Below are 22073 nucleotides of genomic sequence, written 5' to 3' on the forward strand. Positions count from 1 at the left end.
ACCTTCGCAACATGCTGCTGCCACACCTGTGCTTCACGGCTGAGATGGTGTTCTTCTGTTTGCAAGCCTCCTCCTTTTTCCTCCAAACATAGCGATGGACATTATGGACAAACAGTTCTATTTTTGTTTCATCAGACCAGAGGACATTTCTCCAAAAAGTACAATCTTTGTCCCAATGTGCAGTTGCAGAACGTAGTCTGGATTTTCTATGGCGGTTTTGGAGCAGTGGCTTCTTCCTTGCTGAGCGGCCTTTCAGGTTATGTCGATATAGGACTCGTTTTACTGTGGATATAGATACTTTTGTACCCGTTTCCTCCAGCATCTTCACAAGGTCCTTTGCTGTTGTTCTGGGATTGATTTGCACTTTTCGCACCAAAGTACATTTATCTCTAGGAGACAGGTCATACCGCTCCTTCCTGAGCGGTATGACGGCTGCGTGGTTCCATGGTGTTTATACTTGCGTACAATTGTTTGTACAGATGAACGTGGTACTTTCAGGCGTTTGGAAATTGCTCCCAAGGATGAACAGGACTTGTGGTCGACAATTATTTTTCTGAGGTCTTGGCTGATTTATTTTGATTTTCCCAGGATGTCAAGCAAAGAGGTCCTGAGTTTGAAGGTAGGCCTCTAAATACATCCACAGGTACACCTCCAATTGATCAGAAGCTTCTAAAGCCATGCCATAATTATCTAGAACTTTCCAAGCTATTTATAGGCACAGTCAACTTAGTGCAAGTAAAACCTCTGACCCACTGGAATTGTGATACAGTGATTTATAAGTGAAATAATCTGTCTGTAAACAATTGTTGGAAAAGATACTTGTGCCATGCACGAAGTAGATGTCCTAACCGTCTTGCCAAAACTATAGTTTGTTCACAAGAAATGTGTGGAGTGGTTGAAAAACGAGTTTTAATGACTATATAAACTTCCGACTTCAACTGTGTATTTTATTTATATATAGATATAGCTAGCAAGCAATGTTCTCTCGCTTTTCCTTAATTTTGTGTGCTGTTGAGGATAGACCTGTTTTTATCCATTATTTAGTGACGTGAATATATGTAGTATAGTTGTATCTGAAAAGGATAACATTTAATGTTCCACTATTTTTTGTTTTATGAAATTCACTGAAAATGGCCCTCCCCTTCCTCCTCTGAGGAGCCTCCACTGGTTTATACCCAATATTTTCAAGCCTTAGAGTATGACCCTCTCTTTTTGAGGGTCATGTTCCCCATGTGGGGAACAAACACCATCTAGGACTAGTCCATGTAGACACTGTAGGCCTGAACAAGAGCTACTTGAGAAGTTGAACCAATTTCAATGTGAAAGTAAATGGAGTCATTTTCAACTTGTCCATGTGAGAAACTCAACTGCTTTTCCTTGATTCCTCACCTTTTCAAAATCCATTGACTGAGAAGGTCAGAGGTCTCTCCCCTCAACTTCTCATCCAATGGATTTTGAGCAGGAGACGAGAGGAATCAAGGAAATGCAATTGAGATTCAAATGGAGTGGCTGCGTGACATGCGTTTTCCCCACCCCCTAGAACGCTTTTTCCAACTTTTGCCTCAAAACCTGTTAACTCTGTGAAGCTGAAGTGAACATCAACTAACTCTTTCATTGGGCCTGAGTAGCATCAACTAAAACTCTAGGTTTGCACGCTTAAGTGTGAAGACTGAAATTCTCTCCCACTCTCTCTCCGGCACACTGATGAGCCATATGGGATGTAGAGAGAGTAAGTGATTAGGCATGTCTGATGAGTTTCCCCTTCTCTCCCTCACTCTTCTCCCAGTGTCAGATGTTGACTTCAGGACCATTTAAGCAGCTATAATGTCAGCTGGATGCCATTTAAGCTAAATAGCTGGAAAATTAAATAGCAACGCCATGTTGAGGTTCAGCAGAGCAACACTGACACCCGCTGGTAGGATACAGGAACTATAAGCAGCAGTTACATGAGACGGAACGAGGAAGAAAGGGAAATGCTGGTTCGACTGTTTTGTAAACAGGCAACTGGAATGTAGGTAAACCTGCAACTAACTCTATATTGGGTTGCTTTATGACCCTTTATAAGTATTCCAGCATACAGACATACACACACAGTCAAAAGTTTGGACACCTACTTATTCCAGGGTTTCACTTTATTCTTACTATTTTCTACATTGTAGAATAATAGTGAAGACATCAAAACTATGAAATAACACATATGGATTCATGTAGTAACAAAAAAAAAGGGTTAACAAGTCCAAATATAATTTATATTTAAGATTCTTCAAAGTAACCCCCCTTTGCACGCTTGGCATTCTCTCAACCAGCTTCATGACGTAGTCACCTGAATGCATTTCAATTAACACGTGTCCCAATTTACACGTGTCCCTTGTTAAGTCTGTAGAATATAATGCCAACCAGTTGCGTTGTGACATGGTAGGGGTAGCATGCAGAAGATAGTCTTTTACCAAATAGCTCCAAGTCCATATTATGGCCAGAACAGCTCAAATAAGTGAACGACAGTCCATCAGTACTTTATGACATGAAGGTCAGTCAATATGGAATATTTCAAGAACTCTGAAAGCTTTTTCAAGTGCTATAATGAAACAGGCTCTCATGAGGACCACACAGGAATGGAACACCCAAGGTTACCTCTGATGCAGACGATTAGAGTTATCAGCCTGAGAAAATACAGCCCAAATAAATACTTCAGAGTTCAAGTAACAGACACATCAACAGCAACTGTTCAGAGACTGCGTGAATCAGGCCCTCATGGTCGAATTGCTGTAAAGAAATCACTACTAAAGGACACCAATAAGAAGAGACTTGCTTTGTTTGGCCAAGAAACATGAGCAATGGACATTAGAACTGTGGAAAATGTATAGTTTGGTCTGGAGTCCAAATTGGAGATTTTTGTTCCCAACTGCCGTGTCTTTGTGAGACGCGGTGTGGGTGAACGGATGATTCACGCATGTGTATTTCCCACCGCATTGACGAAGAGGTGTTATGATGTGGTGGTGCTTTGCTGGTGACACGGTCTAATTTATTTTGACTTCAAGGCACACTTAACCAGCATGTCTACCACAGCATTCTGCAGCGATACACCATCCCATATGGTTTGTTCTTAGTGGGACTATCATTTGTTTTTCAACAGGACAATGACCCAACACACCTCCAGGCCGTGTAAGGGATATTTTACCAAGGACAGTGATGGAGTGCTGCATCAGATAACCTGGCCTCCACCAAATTGAGATGGTTTTGGATGAGTCGGACCGCAGAGTGAATTAAAAGTGCTCAGCATATGTGGGAATTCCTTCAAGACTGTTGGAAAACCATTCCTGGTGAAGCTGGTTGAGAGAATGCCAAGAGTGTGCAAAGCTGTCAAAGGCAAAGGTTGGCTACTTTGATTTGTTTCACACTTTTTTGGTTACAACATGATTCCATATGTGTCATTTCATAGTTTTAATGTCTTCACTATTATTCTACAATGAAGCAAATAGTCAAAATAAAGAAAAACCCTTGAATGTGTAGGTGTTCTAAAACAACTTTAGACCGGTTGTGTATATACACCGAGTATATCAAACATTAGGAGCATCGTCCTAATATTGAGTTGCACAAACCCCCTCCTCCCCTTTTGCCCTCAATTCATCGGGGCATGAACTCTACAATGTGTCAAAAGCATTCCACAGGGATGCTGGCCCATGTTCACTCCAATGTTTCCCACTGTTGTGTCAACTTGGCAGGATTTGGCATTGGTCCTCAAAAGGTTCTACAGCTGCACCATCAAGAGCATCCCGACTGGTTGCATCACTGCCTGGTATGGCAACTGCTCGGCCTCCGACCGCAAGTCACTACAGAGGGTAGTGCGTACGACCCAGTACACCACTGGGACCAAGCTTCCTGCCATCCAGGACCTCTGACAATTTTTAGGACCTTCCTCTGGTGTAAAGACTCCAGCCACCCTAGTCATACTGTTCTTTCTGCTACCGCACGGCAAGTAGTACCGGAGCACCAGGTCTAGGTCACAGAGGCTTCGAAACAGCTTCTACCCCCAAGCCATAAGACTCCTGAACATCTAAATCAAAATGCTTCCCAGAATATTTCCATTGCCCCCCTCTTTTACACCGCTGCTACTCTTATTATCTATGCATAGTCACTTTAATAACTCTACCTACATGTACATATTACCTTAATTAACCTGTTGAGCATGAAAAACCGAGCAACGTTGTAGTTCTGGACACAAACCGGTGTGCCTGGCACCTACTACCATACCCTGTTCAAAGGCACTGAAATATTTTGGTCTTTCCCATTCAACCTCTTAATGGCACCAATACACAATACCATGTCTCAATTGTCTCAAGGCTTAAAAATGCTTCTTAAACCTGTCTCCTCCTCTTCATCTACACTGATTGAAGTGGGTAAACTAACAGACCCAATCGAAGGGCTGATCGTTAAGAAGACAAAAGGGTACATGGACGAGCAAGTTTTAGTATTAAATCAAGTGGCCAGTGTGGCTTAGAGCAATTGTATTATAACAATCTTGCAAAATCCCCCAAACAAAGTTTACTTACAAAATACCCCAAATTTAATTTCCAAACAATTTGGTTCTTCTTTCCAAGCAACATTATTTAGTTCATAATCAGCATAGCTAGCTAATCAGTCTACGACAGAAGAACTAATAAGCAAAAAACAAAATGTTCATTTACTGGAAAACTAGAATATACTCCACCAAAGTCCTGCTACATCAAGTGATTATACTGTGCAGAGTATCAACCAACTCATTTCCATACACCAGACAGCACTATGAAGCCTGCTGAGCCTCTGTTACCACATCCCAAATGGCACCCTATTCCCTATGCAGTGCACTACTTTTGACCAGAGCCCTATAAAGGGAATAGGGTGCCATTTGGGATAGAGATTCTGAGTTGACAGAACCAACAGCAAATTGGTCCCTGGATATTTAAGAACTTTTTTGTAATCTTATTTGGCTGCCACACAAACAAGAGATGATTCTAGCAACAGAATTGTGTGAGATGAGACGCCAGGCAGCCAAGACTAAGTATGAGTCCCAAATGTCACCCTATGTAGTGCACTACTTTTGACCAAAAGTAGTACACTATAAAGAGAATAGGTTTCATTTGGGATACAGCCTAAAAGATAAATAGTGCTTATACATGTCAAATGCCTATAGCCTTCTGAGGGAGCCGTGGATCTAGACAGACGGTCAGACGGAGCCCAAAGCTCAGACACTGACATCTTTTTCGACTGATCTACTGGGAGAAGTGTACGCACGCGCATGTGTCTGAGAAAGTGTGACCGATAATCACACAAATGGAGAGAACGAAAATGGAGGAAAGAAAAGGTTCAAATGTCTTACTGTTCACTAGGTTTACACACTGACTGACATTCCAGCGCCCAAGACTCATTCTACATTCCAGCATACCCCAGATGCTAGAAAATTAGTACATGATATTATCATCTATCTAGTGGAGAGCATTTGCTGCTGACCTATGAGTCAGCCAATGTATTAACCGATATGCCAGTGATGGGGATGAGTGAGAGAGAGCATCTCTCATCTCGCATAAATTGTGTGAGTCAAAGAAAATGTTGTACGAAGGATTAGATCCAAAACAGTAACAGAGGAAGGATTGCCAACTGCATCACCACCACCATCTGGCATCACTATCATCAAACCATCATCGAACTGAAGTGGGTTGCCACCAGTCTTCACCATGAGTGGGCATACTCCTTCCACCAAAAAAAATAAGAAAAAAAGCTAAAATGTAATTTTGTTTTATTAATCTCCATAATTGTTCAGGGCCACAATGGAAATGTGTTTGACCTGGTCATCATCATTTGAAATCCATTGCGCCACATGTGTGGTTGTAGCATTTCTCAATTGTCAAATAAATTGTAAAAAAATAAATGATTAACTGACATATTTGCGTACATTGAGAATGTTCTGGGTCTCCCCCCACTTGTTGGTCCACTCCCTGGTCAGTTCTAACACCTGTGGGAGAGCACAGAAGGGTTTACTACAAAGCAGGATAAATGAGTTAGCGGTCTAACTTTAATAAACAACCAGAAATAATTGTTGATTTTCTAATTAAAAAAGCTAAACTTATGCATTTCCAGTTGTTGAGAGAACTGTTGAGAACAGATCTATAGTCACAAAACATTGACATGCAACTTTTCATATTTGCAGAGAAACACATTCAGTACATTCTAGAGGTCGACTGATTAATTAGGGCCGATTTCAAGTTTTCACAATAATCAGAAATCTGTATTTTTGGGCGCCGATTTTGCAGATTATTATTATTACTTTTTTTTTTTTAAATGTACACCTTTATTTAACTAGGCAAGTCAGTTAAGAACACATTCTTATTTTCAATGACGGCCTAGGAACGAGGCAGAACAACAGATTTTTACCTTGTCTGCTCGGGGGATCCAATCTTGCAACCCCTACAGTTAATTAACTAGTCCTACGCTCTAACCACCTGCCTCACGAGGAGCCTGCCTGTTACGCGAATGCAGTAAACCAAGGTAAGTTGTTAGCTAGCATTAAACTTATCTTATAAAAAACAATCAACGACTGTCGTTGCGCCAATGTGTACTTAACCATGAACATCAATGCCTTTCTTAAAATCAATACACAAGTGTATATTTTTAAACCTGCATATTTAGCTAAAAGAAATCCAGGTTAGCAGGTAATATTAACCAAGTGAAATTGTCACTTCTCTTGCGTTCATTGCACGCAGAGTCAGAGTATATGCAGTTTGGGCTGCCTGGCTCTTTGCGAACTAATTTGCCAGAAATTATGTAATTATGACATAACATTGAAGGTTGTGCAATGTAACAGGAATATTTAGACTCATGGATGCCACCCGTTAGATAAAATACGGAACGGAATAAACGTTTTGTTTTTGAGGTGATTTCCGGATTTGACCTAAGGCTCGTATTTCTGTGTGTTTATTATAGTTAAGTCTGGCTGAGGGGTGGTAGGCAGCAGCAGGCTCGTAATAGTCAAAGGTATATGGTTTAGAGTGAAATAGTTGACGCGTTATAATTCCTGTAATAACTTGCGGCTGAACTTGAAAGGGGTTCCTTCGTTATTTTACCGTTCATGCCTTCCATAGAGAATGTCTTTATCTACTTCAGATAAGGTCTGTGTTTCGTGCAGGTTAGGGTTCAGGCTTAAACCGCTTCGGCGTTTTGATACCCGTGTAAATCTCACTAGGATAAGGTAATGTTTGTCAAAATATTTTCATAAATCCACTCTACAAAAAAAATCTTCGCTTGTATATGATCTTCGCTTACATTTAGCCAATATTTATCAGAGTTACCTTGTCCTATGGATATCTACACAGTTTTAAAATTGGCGCGGTGGTGTGAGCCTACATGAGAAACAGACCTTATTTTAAGTGAATCTAAAAATATTCTAGGGATAAATAAATGAAGGAACCGCTTTTCAGATTTTGCTAGGTGTCATGGGAATTATGACTCGCACTTTGGTAGTCAATTCTTACCATGTCAATTATTAAAATAGGATTTCCTGCATATAGAAATTACAGTTTTTGTTTTCAACATTCATCACAGGTAACTTACTTTATTTTTATTCAAACAGTTGAGTGTATTTGTCTCCTAAGCAGACTCTTCAGTATCATTGTCAGAGTTGTGTGTGTGTTTTACAGATGGCAGAGAAAAGCAGAGCACCAGTGTGGGACTATTACATGGAATTGGCACCAGGGAAAGCAAAGTGTCTTATTTGTGATAAAGATGTAAGCATGGGGTCAGCAACGGCTAAATAAAAAAATACCACCCTGTGGAATCACCTTAACACCCATCCAAAAGCCCATATGTATTATATTAAGTTAAAATAAAAGTGTTCATTGTTCATTCAGTATTGTCATTATTACAAAAATGTGATATACACACACACACATATATATATATACACACACATTTAAAAAAAAAAAATAATAATAATTTTAAAAAGTTAAAAATAATCATTTAAAAAAAATATAAATAAAATCGGCCGATTAATCGGTATCGGTTTTTTTTGGCCCTCCAATAATCGGTATCGGCTTTGAAAAATCATAATCGGTCGACCTCTAGTACATTCCACTAGGTACTGGCAGACACAATAGGCTACAGTGAATGCATCCAGCTTTAGAATGTGTATGACGATCCCAGCAAGAATAGAACCCAAGACCTTAGGAGTCATACAGAAACATACACAAGTCAACTCAGGAACACTTCCTGTAGGCCTGAAAAGTGCACTCACTTTGACCTCATTCTTGTGAAGTTTCTCCTCCACCTTCAGTGTCTTGGAGAGATCCTGAGGAGAAAGGCAAGCCTGGCGAGGGAGAGGCCATACTGTATGAGCATTGTACTTCAACATACCCTTACATCATCTCACACACACACACACACACACACACCTGGTTGCTTTGCTGGATAGTCACATGTACAGATATTAGCCAAATGCTTTAACATACACACCCACCCTCCCCATCTACCTGGTTGTTCTTCTCCACTAGACGTTTCAGTCTGACAATCTCCTCCTGCAGTTTTCTGATGACTGTAACACTGCTGTCCTCGGTGACTGTGGGCTTGTTGAAGATATTCTTAGCTCTGTTAGCATAGTGCAGCGTGCTCAGTGTCTCACTGTAGTTCACGTCAGCGGGTGAAAGAGCTGGGCGGGAACATTGACAGGAACACATCGCTTACTAAAAAAACCCTGTACAGGAGTTAAAGCAAATTATAATCCCATAACTGAAGCGTAAAACGATCTCAGATCGACTGTCTGGGGCCAAGTTAACAGTAGAAACACCACAAAAATCTGACCGTTTTCAATTTAGTAATTTTAATAACTGAATTTCAATAAAAACATACCTGTCCCTGACTTTTCCTAAATGTGTATTTTAGTAGTAGTACTTTGAGATAAATAAGCCAAAAATACAACTTGCATTTTTACCTCAAAATGACTATGCATATTAACAGTAAAAGAGCCAGGTGTCCACAAGTAACAATAGATGAGTTAAATAAATAAATCCATTTAAAATATATCACTAATTAATTAATATTTTGTTAAGGAACGTCAAAGATTTGTATTTTCTTTAAATGATATTAAGACAATTTTATACCCATCAGACTACTGTCAATTTAATCTTGTCTTTCGACTACATCTAATATGTGTGTGAATTTAGTTTCAATATAGTTTAGGCTTAGTTTGGGTCAGGCATTATCTGGACAGACAACTACTGTCTTACAAGCAGAAAATACATTATCATCTTATTTTAGTATTTACTTATGCGCTTCTGGATCAATCAATACATTTTCATTCTAGTAGTTTAGGAATTCCGACACGCCGAGTGTTAACCTTCCCTTTCATGTAATGAAAAAGTAATAACCATCATGTATTAAATGAGACTAATTCCATCCCTTTTCAATATTGGATTCATATTTAATATACATCTCCCCCCAAAAAATACGAAATCAAATTGTAAAAATCAATATAACATAAATCCGTCGCAAAGAAGGATAACTAACTCAAGCCTGTATTTAAATCAGCAGCTGTGCTAAACAGTAATACCCAAAGGAATACTATGAATATTCCCCACCAAATAGGTTACATTACTAGTTCCCCCTTATCAACATGTAAAGACATCGCTTAATGGCTTGGTGGAGGGAACAAAGAATGTGTTACACTGTGTAGTGTCAGAGGTAGGAATTAGATCAGTGGTATTAAAACTTTTTCAGTAGGGACACCATTTATTTCATGACCTCAACCCTTAATCTAATGGCAACCTTTAAAATCAGTACATTTCTATTTTTTACATCAAGAAATAACCTTCAATTCATTACATTTTCATCAAAATCAAGTTATCCAATAATTATATTTACTCACAATGTTATTTTTCAATGTATTATTCTCAAAAAGTCTCTATTATAATAATATGTCCTCTTACTTATTTTTATAAGTTTTTTAAATATAGGATTGTGACACCAATTTGAATACCACTGACTAAGATCAACCATACTTGCTATCATGATGGTCTTGGAGTTTCCTCCCAGGCTGTCTTTCAGGAGCCACAGGTCAGAACAGAATCTCTGTAGGGGATGAAGAGCTGCTTCTTCCTTTTTCCCTTGTGGGAGCTCCCTCTATCTCCTCCTCCAGCCATACACAGACACAGAGCGGGAGACAGAAAAAGCCTGGTCAGAACAGTCTCTGTAGGGGATAAACAGCTGCTTCCTCCTCTTCCCATGGTCTGGGACTGAGAGGCTTCACTTACTCCCTAATGCTCCAATTATATCAGCTAGGAGGACACACGCAGACAGAAAGAGGAGTTAGGACAAGTCTTTATAGGGGGACAAAGAGCTGCTTTTTCCTCTTGGTAACCCCTTCAACTCCTCCTCCATGTAGAGACACACACAAAACTGAAATAGAAAATTACACAAACATCCTCTCCAAAGCCAACTACAAAAGCATGTAAGAATATGCCACAAAACTGGGCAGATAGAAATGGAATCATAAGTACATGTAGCTACCACTTGTGCAGCAGACCGATTTAAAAAAAAAATGAATCCTTATCCAGAGTCTAATTGGTGTTAACTTATTAATAGCCTTACTGAGTCTAAAATTGAGTAAGTTGTTGTGTCATGGTTGGCATCAGGCATGTGGTGTGGCACATGCGTGTGTGTATCATGTCTGTGGCACTGGACATTTGAACGGTAGAATTTCTTTAAAAATGGACATTGAGAAACGTACTGGACCCATATGCATTGGGGGCGTAACCTGATTAGTGCATCCAACAACAGTCGTCAGAAATCACATTTAGAATATGGTAATTCCGCCTCCCGAGTGGTGCAGTGATATAAGACACTGCATTGCAGTGCTTGAGGCACCACTACAAACAGCCGGCCATGACCGGGAGACCCATGAGGCGGTGCACAATTGGCCCAGCGTCATCCTGGTTATGGAAGGGTTTGGCCAGTATGTTCTTGTCCCATCACACTCTAGCAACTCCTTGTGGTGGTCCGGGAGCCTGTAAATGGACTTCGGTCGCCAGTTGTACTGTGTTTCCGCCGACACATTGGTGTGGCTGGCTTCCAGGTTAAGCAAGTAGTGTGTCAAGAAGCAGTGTGGCTTAGCAGGGTCGTGTTTTGGAGGACCCAGGGCTCTCGACCTTCGCCTCTCCCAAGTCCGTACGGGAGTTGCAGCGATAGGACAGGACTGTAACTACCAATTGGATATCATGAAATTGGGGAGAAAAAGGGGTAAAAAGTACAAAAATTCTAAAAAAATAAATATAATGTATCTGATGCAACATACGTTCAGCTTAAAATGTTGATACAGGTGAATCTTCGTTCCATAATGCAATTGTCAAAAGCACAGCAAAGCGGTTTCATATGACAGAGATTATAATATTGCTGTGTTTATAATGTGAAGAAACAATAGTTTATCAACATTTTAAGGCAAACGTTCTAATCTGCTGCATTTTTTTGTGGGCATTTAGAAAGAGGGGAGATTTAATATGCAACAACTAACATAGGTTGCTAATACAGTGGGGGGAAAAAGTATTTAGTCAGCCACCAATTGTGCAAGTTCTCCCAACTTCTTGATCCTACCCATCCCGGATCCGGGATGGTGATTACACCCTCAGGCTCAGTACCATAACACAACGTTAACGATTTCTAACAACCTCTTCCGGCGCCGACAGAGATGGCCGCCTCGCTTTGCGTTCCTAGGAAACAATGCAGTTTTTTTTTTTTTACGTGTTATTTCTTACATTAGTACCCCAGGTCATCTTAGGTTTCATTACATACAGTCGAGAAGAACTACTGAATATAAGATCAGCGTCAACTCACCATCAGTACGACCAAGAATATGTTTTCCGCGACGCGGATCCTGTGTTCTGCCTTACAAACAGGTCAACGGAATGGATCGCATGCAGCGACCCCCAAAAAAAACGACTTCGTAAAAGAGGGAAACGTAGCGGTCTTCTGGTCAGACTCAGGACACGGGCACATCGCGCACCACTACCTAGCATTCTTCTTGCCAATGTCCAGTCTCTTGACAACAAGGTTGATGAAATCCGAGCAAGGGTAGCATTCCAGAGGGACATCAGAGACTGTAACGTCCTCTGCTTCACCGAAACATGGCTCACTGGGAAGACGCTATCCGGGCGGTGCAGCCAACGGGTTTCTCCACGCATCGCGCCGATTGAAACAAACATCTTTCTGGTAAGAAGAGTGGCGGGGGCGTATGCCTCATGACTAACGAGACATGGTGTGATGAAAGAAACATACAGGAACTCAAATCCTTCTGTTCACCTGATTTAGAATTCCTCACAATCAAATGTAGACCGTATTATCTACCAAGAGAATTCTCTTTGATTATAATCACAGCCGTATATATCCCCCCCCAAGCAGACACATCGATGGCTCTGAACGAACTTTATTTAACTCTTTGCAAACTGGAAACCATTTATCCGGAGGCTGCATTCATTGTAGCTGGGGATTTTAACAAAGCTAATCTGAAAACAAGACTCCCTAAATTTTATCAGCATATCGATTGCGCAACCAGGGGTGGTAAAATCTTGGATCATTGTTACTCTAACTTCCGCGACGCATATAAGGCCCTGCCCCGCCCCCCTTTCGGAAAAGCTGACCACGGCTCCATTTTGTTGATCCTTGCCTACAGACAGAAACTTAAAAAAGAGGCTCCCACGCTGAGGTCTGTCCAACGCTGGTCCGACCAAGCTGACTCCACACTCCAAGACTGCTTCCATCACGTGGACTGGGACATGTTTCGTATTGCGTCAGATAAAAATATTGACGAATACGCTGATTCGGTGTGCGAGTTCATTAGAACGTGCGTTGAAGATGTCGTTCCCATAGCAACGATAAAAACATTCCCTAACCAGAAACCGTGGATTGATGGCAGCATTCGCGTGAAACTGAAAGCGCGAACCACTGCTTTTAAATCAGGGCAAGGTGTCTGGTAACATGACCGAATATAAACAATGCAGCTATTCCCTCCGCAAGGCTATTAAACAAGCTAAGCGTCAGTACAGAGACAAAGTAGAATCTCAATTCAACGGCTCAGACACAAGAGGCATGTGGCAGGGTCTACAGTCAATCACGGACTACAAGAAGAAACCCAGCCCAGTCCCGGACCAGGATGTCTTGCTCCCAGGCAGACTAAATAACTTTTTTGCCCGCTTTGAGGACAATACAGTGCCACTGACACGGCCTGCAACGAAAACATGCGGTCTCTCCTTCACTGCAGCCGAGGTGAGTAAGACATTTAAACGTGTTAACCCTCGCAAGGCTGCAGGCCCAGACGGCATCCCCAGCCGCGCCCTCAGAGCATGCGCAGACCAGCTGGCCGGTGTGTTTACGGACATATTCAATCAATCCCTATACCAGTCTGCTGTTCCCACATGCTTCAAGAGGGCCACCATTGTTCCTGTTCCCAAGAAAGCTAAGGTAACTGAGCTAAACGACTACCGCCCCGTAGCACTCACTTCCGTCATCATGAAGTGCTTTGAGAGACTAGTCAAGGACCATATCACCTCCACCCTACCTGACACCCTAGACCCACTCCAATTTGCTTACCGCCGAAATAGGTCCACAGACGATGCAATCTCAACCACACTGCACACTGCCCTAACCCACCTGGACAAGAGGAATACCTATGTGAGAATGCTGTTCATCGACTACAGCTCGGCATTCAACACCATAGTACCCTCCAAGCTCGTCATCAAGCTCGAGACCCTGGGTCTCGACCCCGCCCTGTGCAACTGGGTACTGGACTTCCTGACGGGCCGCCCCCAGGTGGTGAGGGTAGGCAACAACATCTCCTCCCCGCTGATCCTCAACACAGGGGCCCCACAAGGGTGCGTTCTGAGCCCTCTCCTGTACTCCCTGTTCACCCACGACTGCGTGGCCACGCACGCCTCCAACTCAATCATCAAGTTTGCGGACGACACAACAGTGGCGAGACGGCCTACAGAGAGGAGGTGAGGGCCCTCGGAGTGTGGTGTCAGGAAAATAACCTCACACTCAACGTCAACAAAACTAAGGAGATGATTGTGGACTTCAGGAAACAGCTGAGGGAACACCCCCCTATCCACATCGATGGAACAGTAGTGGAGAGGGTAGCAAGTTTTAAGTTCCTCGGCATACACATCACAGACAAACTGAATTGGTCCACTCACACTGACAGCGTCGTGAAGAAGGCGCAGCAGCGCCTCTTCAACCTCAGGAGGCTGAAGAAATTCGGCTTGTCACCAAAAGCACTCAAACTTCTACAGATGCACAATCAAGAGCATCCTGGCGGGCTGTATCACCGCCTGGTACGGCAACTGCTCCGCCCACAACCGTAAGGCTCTCCAAAGGGTAGTGAGGTCTGCACAACGCATCACCAAATTCATGAAAAATCCTACAATGTGATTTTCTGGATTTCTTTTCTAATTTTGTCTGTCATAGTTGAAGTGTACCTATGATTAAAATTACAGGCCTCTCATCTTTTTAAGTGGGAGAACTTGCACAATTGGTGGCTGACTAAATACTTTTTTGCCCCACTGTATGACTAAGATTGTGCCTTTGCATACTAGACAATGAAAGAAGGTTTATATAAAATAATTGCCTCCACGGATGTGGTCTGGTTTGGCTAGGCTTCTTTGAAGCAAGACATGCCTCATAACATGTAATAAAATGTTCAGGTTTCAAAACAATTAAGTATATGTTTTCAAATGCATACTGCTCATTAGTGGTGTGAGACGCGCTGATGAAGCTTGCCTTTCGTTGCCTTTGCCATTTGAGATGCTGTAGCAGCAGCTCTCGCGCTGTCTGACAGATTTTCCGCTCAAAGGCTCTGTATCCTGTACCCGTGTGATAAATAAGATCCATAACGAATATACTTCACGCAAAACAATTAGCAAATTAACCTATAGACTGATAAGCATGAACAGTAATATGCATTTCCATCGAGTAGGATTTCCATGAATGAATAGGCTAAAAAGCATAATTTCGCAATTCGATTGTTTTTCTTCTCCCAGACAATTGATCAGCAGCAATTTTATTTATTGGCTTTACATTAAGAAAATATGTAATCGGCTAAAAGCCGGCTAACAGAAACCCTGGTGTGTGTGTGTACTAAGCATCATTTACCAAGAGCAGAGATGACAATGCCCAGTGTGACCAGGGACTTGTTGATGTTGGCTCCTTCCTTCAGCCTGGCACCGGTGGCGCATGTGGCGTCAGCCCTCTCACTGCCTGCCAAATCTACCAGGTGGATCTTACTCACCATCTCACATGGCAGCTCTGCATCAAAACGAGCCTGGAGATGGGTACATACACTCTGAGCTGTTATCCATGGGAATGAAGAGAGGGAGAGAAGGATCCAAAGCAAACCATCCATTTAACGGAGGGGAACTAACAATCAATACTGTGCTACTTAACATATATAGCTGGATGTGGCTCAAAGCAAACATGTTCAATACTAATATTGGACAAATTTACTCAATAAATGGACTAACTGGCTCTTGAGGGCTGGTCTTCAGTTGCACCCTAAGGCTAGAAAATAATGTATTTACAAAATCAAGTGTCAACCACACACACCACTTGATAAGGTTATAAGCATGCTTGTGGGTTCAATTCCCTACAGGGATCACACAGTGATCATTTTTATGACTCAATGTACAGTAAGATGCTTTGGATAAAAGTAGCATATATTGTTATTTTAATCTAAATATATGTACTGAACACTTGGTCACTAACAGTGTGTGTGTACCTGTGTGAAGTTGATGGTGAAGATGGCATGCGAGCGGCTGCTAACATCGTTCATGCCCGTGCTCGACGTGGTGCGTTTGGCTTTCCCAGCATGCAACAGCTTCTCTATATCCCTGTAGTTCTGAACCAGGTGCTTCGACAGGTCTGTACACACACCCCAAGGAGAGTCACACCCAACACATCACATATGCTGACATGCTCAGATCCTGTTAGCCACTATGACCTGTCTGAGTTGGTTAGCATCATGTCTGTCTACGGCCCATACCAGTAGGAGAATCTCACTAGAGAAAGGAGCCTTGTCAACATAGAACTATACCCTTTCCAGACTTACGGAAAGTGCCACCTTGAAAGCACCTCGGCTACGACATGTTTGTTTGTCTGCAAAGGTACACTACAGCTTTTTAAATGCCTGCCATGAAACCTCTGGAGATTGTTTCGAAGCGCCACTGAACAGCCATTTTACTTGTCTGTAAAGGAATGCCGCTTGTGGGACTAACGTCCATCACCAGAACTGTCAATTAAATCATCTCCAGCTGCCAGCACTCAGACCACTCTCCTTAAAAAAAGGGATGCTATAAGGTTTATTAAATACTGTGACTTAACAAGACATTTAGTAGAAATAAAACATCTAGCTACCATACCATAAAAAATGACACTGCAGTAAAATCAGCTATTTCTAATGTGGTCAGGGAAACATACAAAACATTCTACGCCAGAGGAGAGTTCTACTGTCTGAAAAAGTACAGATGTTCCTGATGCAAAACTTTTTTTAAATTCTCTTAAAGGTTATCAATTGTTGCTATCGACACATCACTGTATCGGCATTCAGTCTATAACGGGTAATATAATGAATAGAATGGTCTTGGAATCTATAACCCTGGTAATTTGACTGGTAAAATCATGGGGAAACTCGTAATGGCTGCCTGGTATTGTGATGCAATAATTTCCATGGCATTTTGGAATGTTCTATCAACTGATGCTGGATTGCCATGGTAATTTAGAATGGAATGTATTTTTTCAGTGTCAGTTGAGTTGACTCAACAAATCACAGCACAAATTGAAGTGTACACTTTCAGCTTTTACCTACTATACTCAAAATGGCTGCCAGTCCACCCATTATGCCATCATTGACTTGACTGGAGATGCCATCTCTATTCATTCTATTTATATGCTTGTCAACATCAAGATTATATCACTGGTCTGTTCTTAATCAATGGGTTAGTATGGTTGTGAGAGAGGAAGTCTTACCCTCCACATACAGCCCATCCTTGGGGTGTTCTCTGACCTTGAGTCCTGACCCATTCTCTGGGCTCTTCTTAGTCGTGAGAAGATCCAGCACACGCTCGTTATAGATCTCCAGGTAACTAACAAAGGAACATTGAACACGTCACCATCGTCAGGCTGCAGAACAAGCTTCCTTCAGTAGCTAAATGCTCTAAAGAGGTTTGCTATTTGTGGTTTAAACTACTAGTCTTCATTCCACTATCACACCTCAGAGAATTACATCAGTCTGTGAAGACGTTAGAAAGCTACTCCATTTCCTGATATCTGTCACACTAACATGGCTCCTTTCATTCAACCAGAAGAATAATATCAACACAACTTATCACTAGATCCAAATCATCCACTGACATAAATGGTATTTTCAAGCTCATTTTCAGCTCACAGTTAACGAATTACCCAATTAAACCATATCAGAAAAACACATTAAAATCCATGATTTTTCTCATCGATTGTTGTACTGACAGAGATTAAAGAGACACTAAATTCAGAGAAAATCATATTCACCGCCTGAACAGAGACTCTGTTCGTTTGTTAGCGAGAGGAAATGACAGTGAATGTTATTGCTCAGTTGTTTGGAAAACTCGAGTCAACGACCTGCCTACTTTAATGCTCACAATGATTTCTCTGTGAGCACACAAATGAAAGCTGAAACAACTTCCACCTGAATACATTTTAAAACGCCTAGATGCTATTTATTGAATTACAATAGTTCTCACAACCCATTTATTCTGACAGTGGCTGGGGAAATGTTTTTATTTAGTCAAAAGCAAAAATAATTATTACTGACAGGAGAGATGTTAAATTACAGCGTTTCTTTATGCTCATTGGCATAGACATACTGTATGCACTCTGTACTCCTCAATCATTCACAATGGGCAGAAGTCTATTAAGGCAGAAGCTTAAGGCTTGTCAGTCAGGTCAGCTACTGTAGCAAGTAGCTCAGCTAGCCTTTCCTATGAGGATTGGCAGTCAGGTCAGCTACTGTAGCAATTAGCTCAGCTAGCCTTTCCTATGAGGATTGGCAGTCAGGTCAGCTAGCACTTATCTATGGGGTTTGGCAATGAATTCAGCTAGCGGATAGCTAGCTATTATCCCTCAGACTTCCAGTTGGGGCATCCTCCACATATTGTTCTTATCTGCACTACTGGCTAAAAGTCTAGTCAGGTAAACACAGCAAAAACCAACAGAGATGGCCGCACATGGTCCATTCCTCACTTGTCAGGTAATTAGTAACTTGTTAGAGAGGAGCTTAATTAATATGCCCTCCAGCCAAGACCATTGGACCACGGTGTCTGCCAGACGTATTTAAACTGCTACTGGTCCCCCAGAGGAAATCTGTACCTTGTAGACATCTCTTGCGTCACCATAAAATGTTCCGTGACAGCATCCTGGTTGTTGTTGTTTGTTGCGCAGCAGTGCTGACTCTTACCTGACCTCTGTGCGGAAGGAGGCCCCATCCCCCTGGCTCTTCTCTGATATCTGACAGAACAGGCCTTCACAGATCCGTGGAATCAGACCAAAATCTCCCTGCAACAGTAGAAAGTATGACAGAGGACTTACATTTATATTTGCTAAACATACATACTGTAATTATATAATACCCTTCAGAATGATTTACATTTATTATAAATTAAAACTGTATTTGATTGAACCTTAGTACTATCCCTGTTCACCATTAGAGGCTGTGGTAAAACGTTTCCTATATTCCATCTCCTCTTCTGTCCTGTACACACAGACTCATCCATTCAGGCAACTGCTTTAACAGCCTACAAATACCAACTAGCCAGCCAGCCAGGGCATCTAATGTGGAGTTAGCGTCACTGAGGCGTAACAGCACGTCGGTCCACTCTGATTTGTGATGTCCTGTCCTTGTTTCTAATTAGCACACACTGCAGATAGTGAATAATGTTATTAACAACCCTGTATGATTATCCTACATGTTGACAGCAGCTCTGCATGGTGCCGTTGACCTTGTATAAAAGTCTCCTGGTGGTTAGACAAGCAGAAAACTCATTAGCCTCAGACGGTCTGACTTGTGTACTGAGTGTTTCCTGTGCTGTGCAAGGAGGAGAGAGAGATCTGGGAGAGAGACTAAAGGGACGGGACTCAGACAACTCCACTCATCACATGTTCTGATTAGTGGAGAGTAACAAATCAAATTTTATGTCACATGCGCTGAATTCAACAGGTGCAGATCATAGTGACATGCTTACTTACAAGCACTTAACCGACAATGCTTTAAGAGGAGGAAAATAAGTTACATTGAAAATCAGAGTAACAACTAATTAAACAGCAGCAGTAAAATAACAATAGTGATGCTTAATACAGGGGGTACCAGTACAGAGTCAATGTGTGGGGTCACCGGTTAGTAATATGTACATTTAGATAGAGTTAGTGACTATGCATAGCAAATAAACAGGGTAGCAGCAGCTTAGGAGGGGTCTGGGTAGCCGTTTGATTAGCCGTTCAGGAGTCTTATGGCTTGGAGTAGAAGCAATTTAGAAGCCTCTTGGACCTAGATGTGGCGCTCTGGTACCGCTTGCCATGCAGTAGCAGAGAGAACAGTCCATGACAAGGGTGGCTGGAGTCTGACAATTTTTAGGGCCTTCCTCAGATACAGCCTGGTATAGAGGTCCTGGATGGCAGGAAGCTTGGCCCCAGTAAGATACTGAGCCGTACATACTACCCTCTGTAGTGTCCTGCGGTCAGAGGCTGAGCAGTTGCCATACCAGGCAGTGATGCAACTGGTCAGGATGCTCTCGATGGTGCAGCTATAAAACGTTTTGAGGATCTCGGGGCCCATGCCATATCTTTTCAGTCTCCTGAAGGGGAATATGCTTTTCCGTGCCCTCTTCACGACTGTCTTGGTGTGCTTGGACCATGATAGTTTGTTGGTGATGCGGACACCAAGGAACTTGAAGCTCTCAACCTGTTCCACTACAGTCCCGTCGATGAGAATGGGGACATGCTCGGTCTTCCTTTTCCTGTATTCCACAATCATCTCCTTTGTCTTGACCACGATGCGGGAGAGGTTGTTGTCCTGGCACCACACAGCCAGGTCTCTGACCTCTTCCCTATAGGCTGTCTCATCGTTGTTGGCTATCAGGCCTTCCACTGTTGTGTCATCGGAGAACTTGGTGTTGGAGTCGTGCCTGGCCAAGCAGTCATGAGTGAACAGGAAGTACAGGAGGGGAATGAGCACACACCCCTGAGGTGGCCCCGTGTTGAGGATCAGCGTGGCCTATGTGTTGTTGCCTACCCTCACCACCTGTGGGCAGCCTGTCAGGAAGTCCAGGATCCATTTGCAGAGAGAGATATTTAAAACATGGATACAATTGGTTCATTCAGGAAGAAAGTGTTTTTAAATGAGGAAAATTGTAACTTCAAATCAAATCAAATCAAATTTATTTATATAGCCCTTCGTACATCAGCTGATATCTCAAAGTGCTGTACAGAAACCCAGCCTAAAACCCCAAACAGCAAACAATGCAGGTGTAAAAGCACGGTGGCTAGGAAAAACTCCCTAGAAAGGCCAAAACCTAGGAAGAAACCTAGAGAGGAACCGGGCTATGTGGGGTGGCCAGTCCTCTTCTGGCTGTGCCGGGTAGAGATTATAACAGAACATGACCAAGATGTTCAAATGTTCATAAATGACCAGCATGGTCGAATAATAATAAGGCAGAACAGTTGAAACTGGAGCAGCAGCACAGTCAGGTGGACTGGGGACAGCAAGGAGCCTTCATGTCAGGTAGTCCTGGGGCACGGTCCTAGGGCTCAGGTCAGTTGAAACTGGAGCAGGAGCATGGCCAGGTGGACTGGGGACAGCAAGGAGTCCTCATGTCAGGTAGTCCTGGGACATGGTCCTAGGGCTCAGGTCCTCCGAGAGAGAGAAAGAAAGAGAGAAGGAGAGAATTAGAGAACGCACACTTAGATTCACACAGGACACCGAATAGGACAGGAGAAGTACTCCAGATATAACAAACTGACCCTAGCCCCCCGACACATAAACTACTGCAGCATAAATACTGGAGGCTGAGACAGGAGGGGTCAGGAGACACTGTGGCCCCATCCGAGGACACCCCCGGACAGGGCCAAACAGGAAGGATATAACCCCACCCACTTTGCCAAAGCACATCCCCCACACCACTAGAGGGATATCTTCAACCACCAACTTACCATCCTGAGACAAGGCCGAGTATAGCCCACAAAGATCTCCGCCACGGTACAACCCAAGGGGGGGGCAACCCAGACAGGCCGACCACAACAGTGAATCAACCCACCCAGGTGACGCACCCCCCCCCCAGGGACGGCACGAGAGAGCCCCAGCAAGCCAGTGACTCAGCCCCCGTAACAGGGTTAGAGGCAGAGAATCCCAGTGGAAAGAGGGGAACCGGCCAGGCAGAGACAGCAAGGGCGGTTCGTTGCTCCAGAGCCTTTCCGTTCACCTTCCCACTCCTGGGCCAGACTACACTCAATCATATGACCCACTGAAGAGATGAGTCTTCAGTAAAGACTTAAAGGTTGAGACCGAGTTTGCGTCTCTGACATGGGTAGGCAGACCGTTCCATAAAAATGGAGCTCTATAGGAGAAAGCCCTGCCTCCAGCTGTTTGCTTAGAAATTCTAGGGACAATTAGGAGGCCTGCGTCTTGTGACCGTAGCGTACGTGTAGGTATGTACGGCAGGACCAAATCAGAGAGGTAGGTAGGAGCAAGCCCATGTAATGCTTTGTAGGTTAGCAGTAAAACCTTGAAATCAGCCCTTGCTTTGACAGGAAGCCAGTGTAGAGAGGCTAGCACTGGAGTAATATGATCAAATTTTTTGGTTCTAGTCAGGATTCTAGCAGCCGTATTTATCACTAACTGAAGTTTATTTAGTGCTTTATCCGGGTAGCCGGAAAATAGAGCATTGCAGTAGTCTAACCTAGAAGTGACAAAAGCATGGATTAATTTTTCTGCATCATTTTTGGACAGAAAGTTTCTGATTTTTGCAATGTTACGTAGATGGAAA

General features: G+C 42.7%; 1 pseudogene; it reads right to left on the minus strand.

The window, feature by feature from the left end:
* The window catches only part of LOC118374072 (kinesin-like protein KIF16B), a 70678-nt pseudogene that overhangs the window by 40437 nt on the left and 8168 nt on the right, over positions 1 to 22073 (minus strand).

The sequence above is a fragment of the Oncorhynchus keta genome, chromosome 2 (assembly GCF_023373465.1).
Source record: "Oncorhynchus keta strain PuntledgeMale-10-30-2019 chromosome 2, Oket_V2, whole genome shotgun sequence".
Taxonomy (NCBI): Eukaryota; Metazoa; Chordata; class Actinopteri; order Salmoniformes; family Salmonidae; genus Oncorhynchus; species Oncorhynchus keta.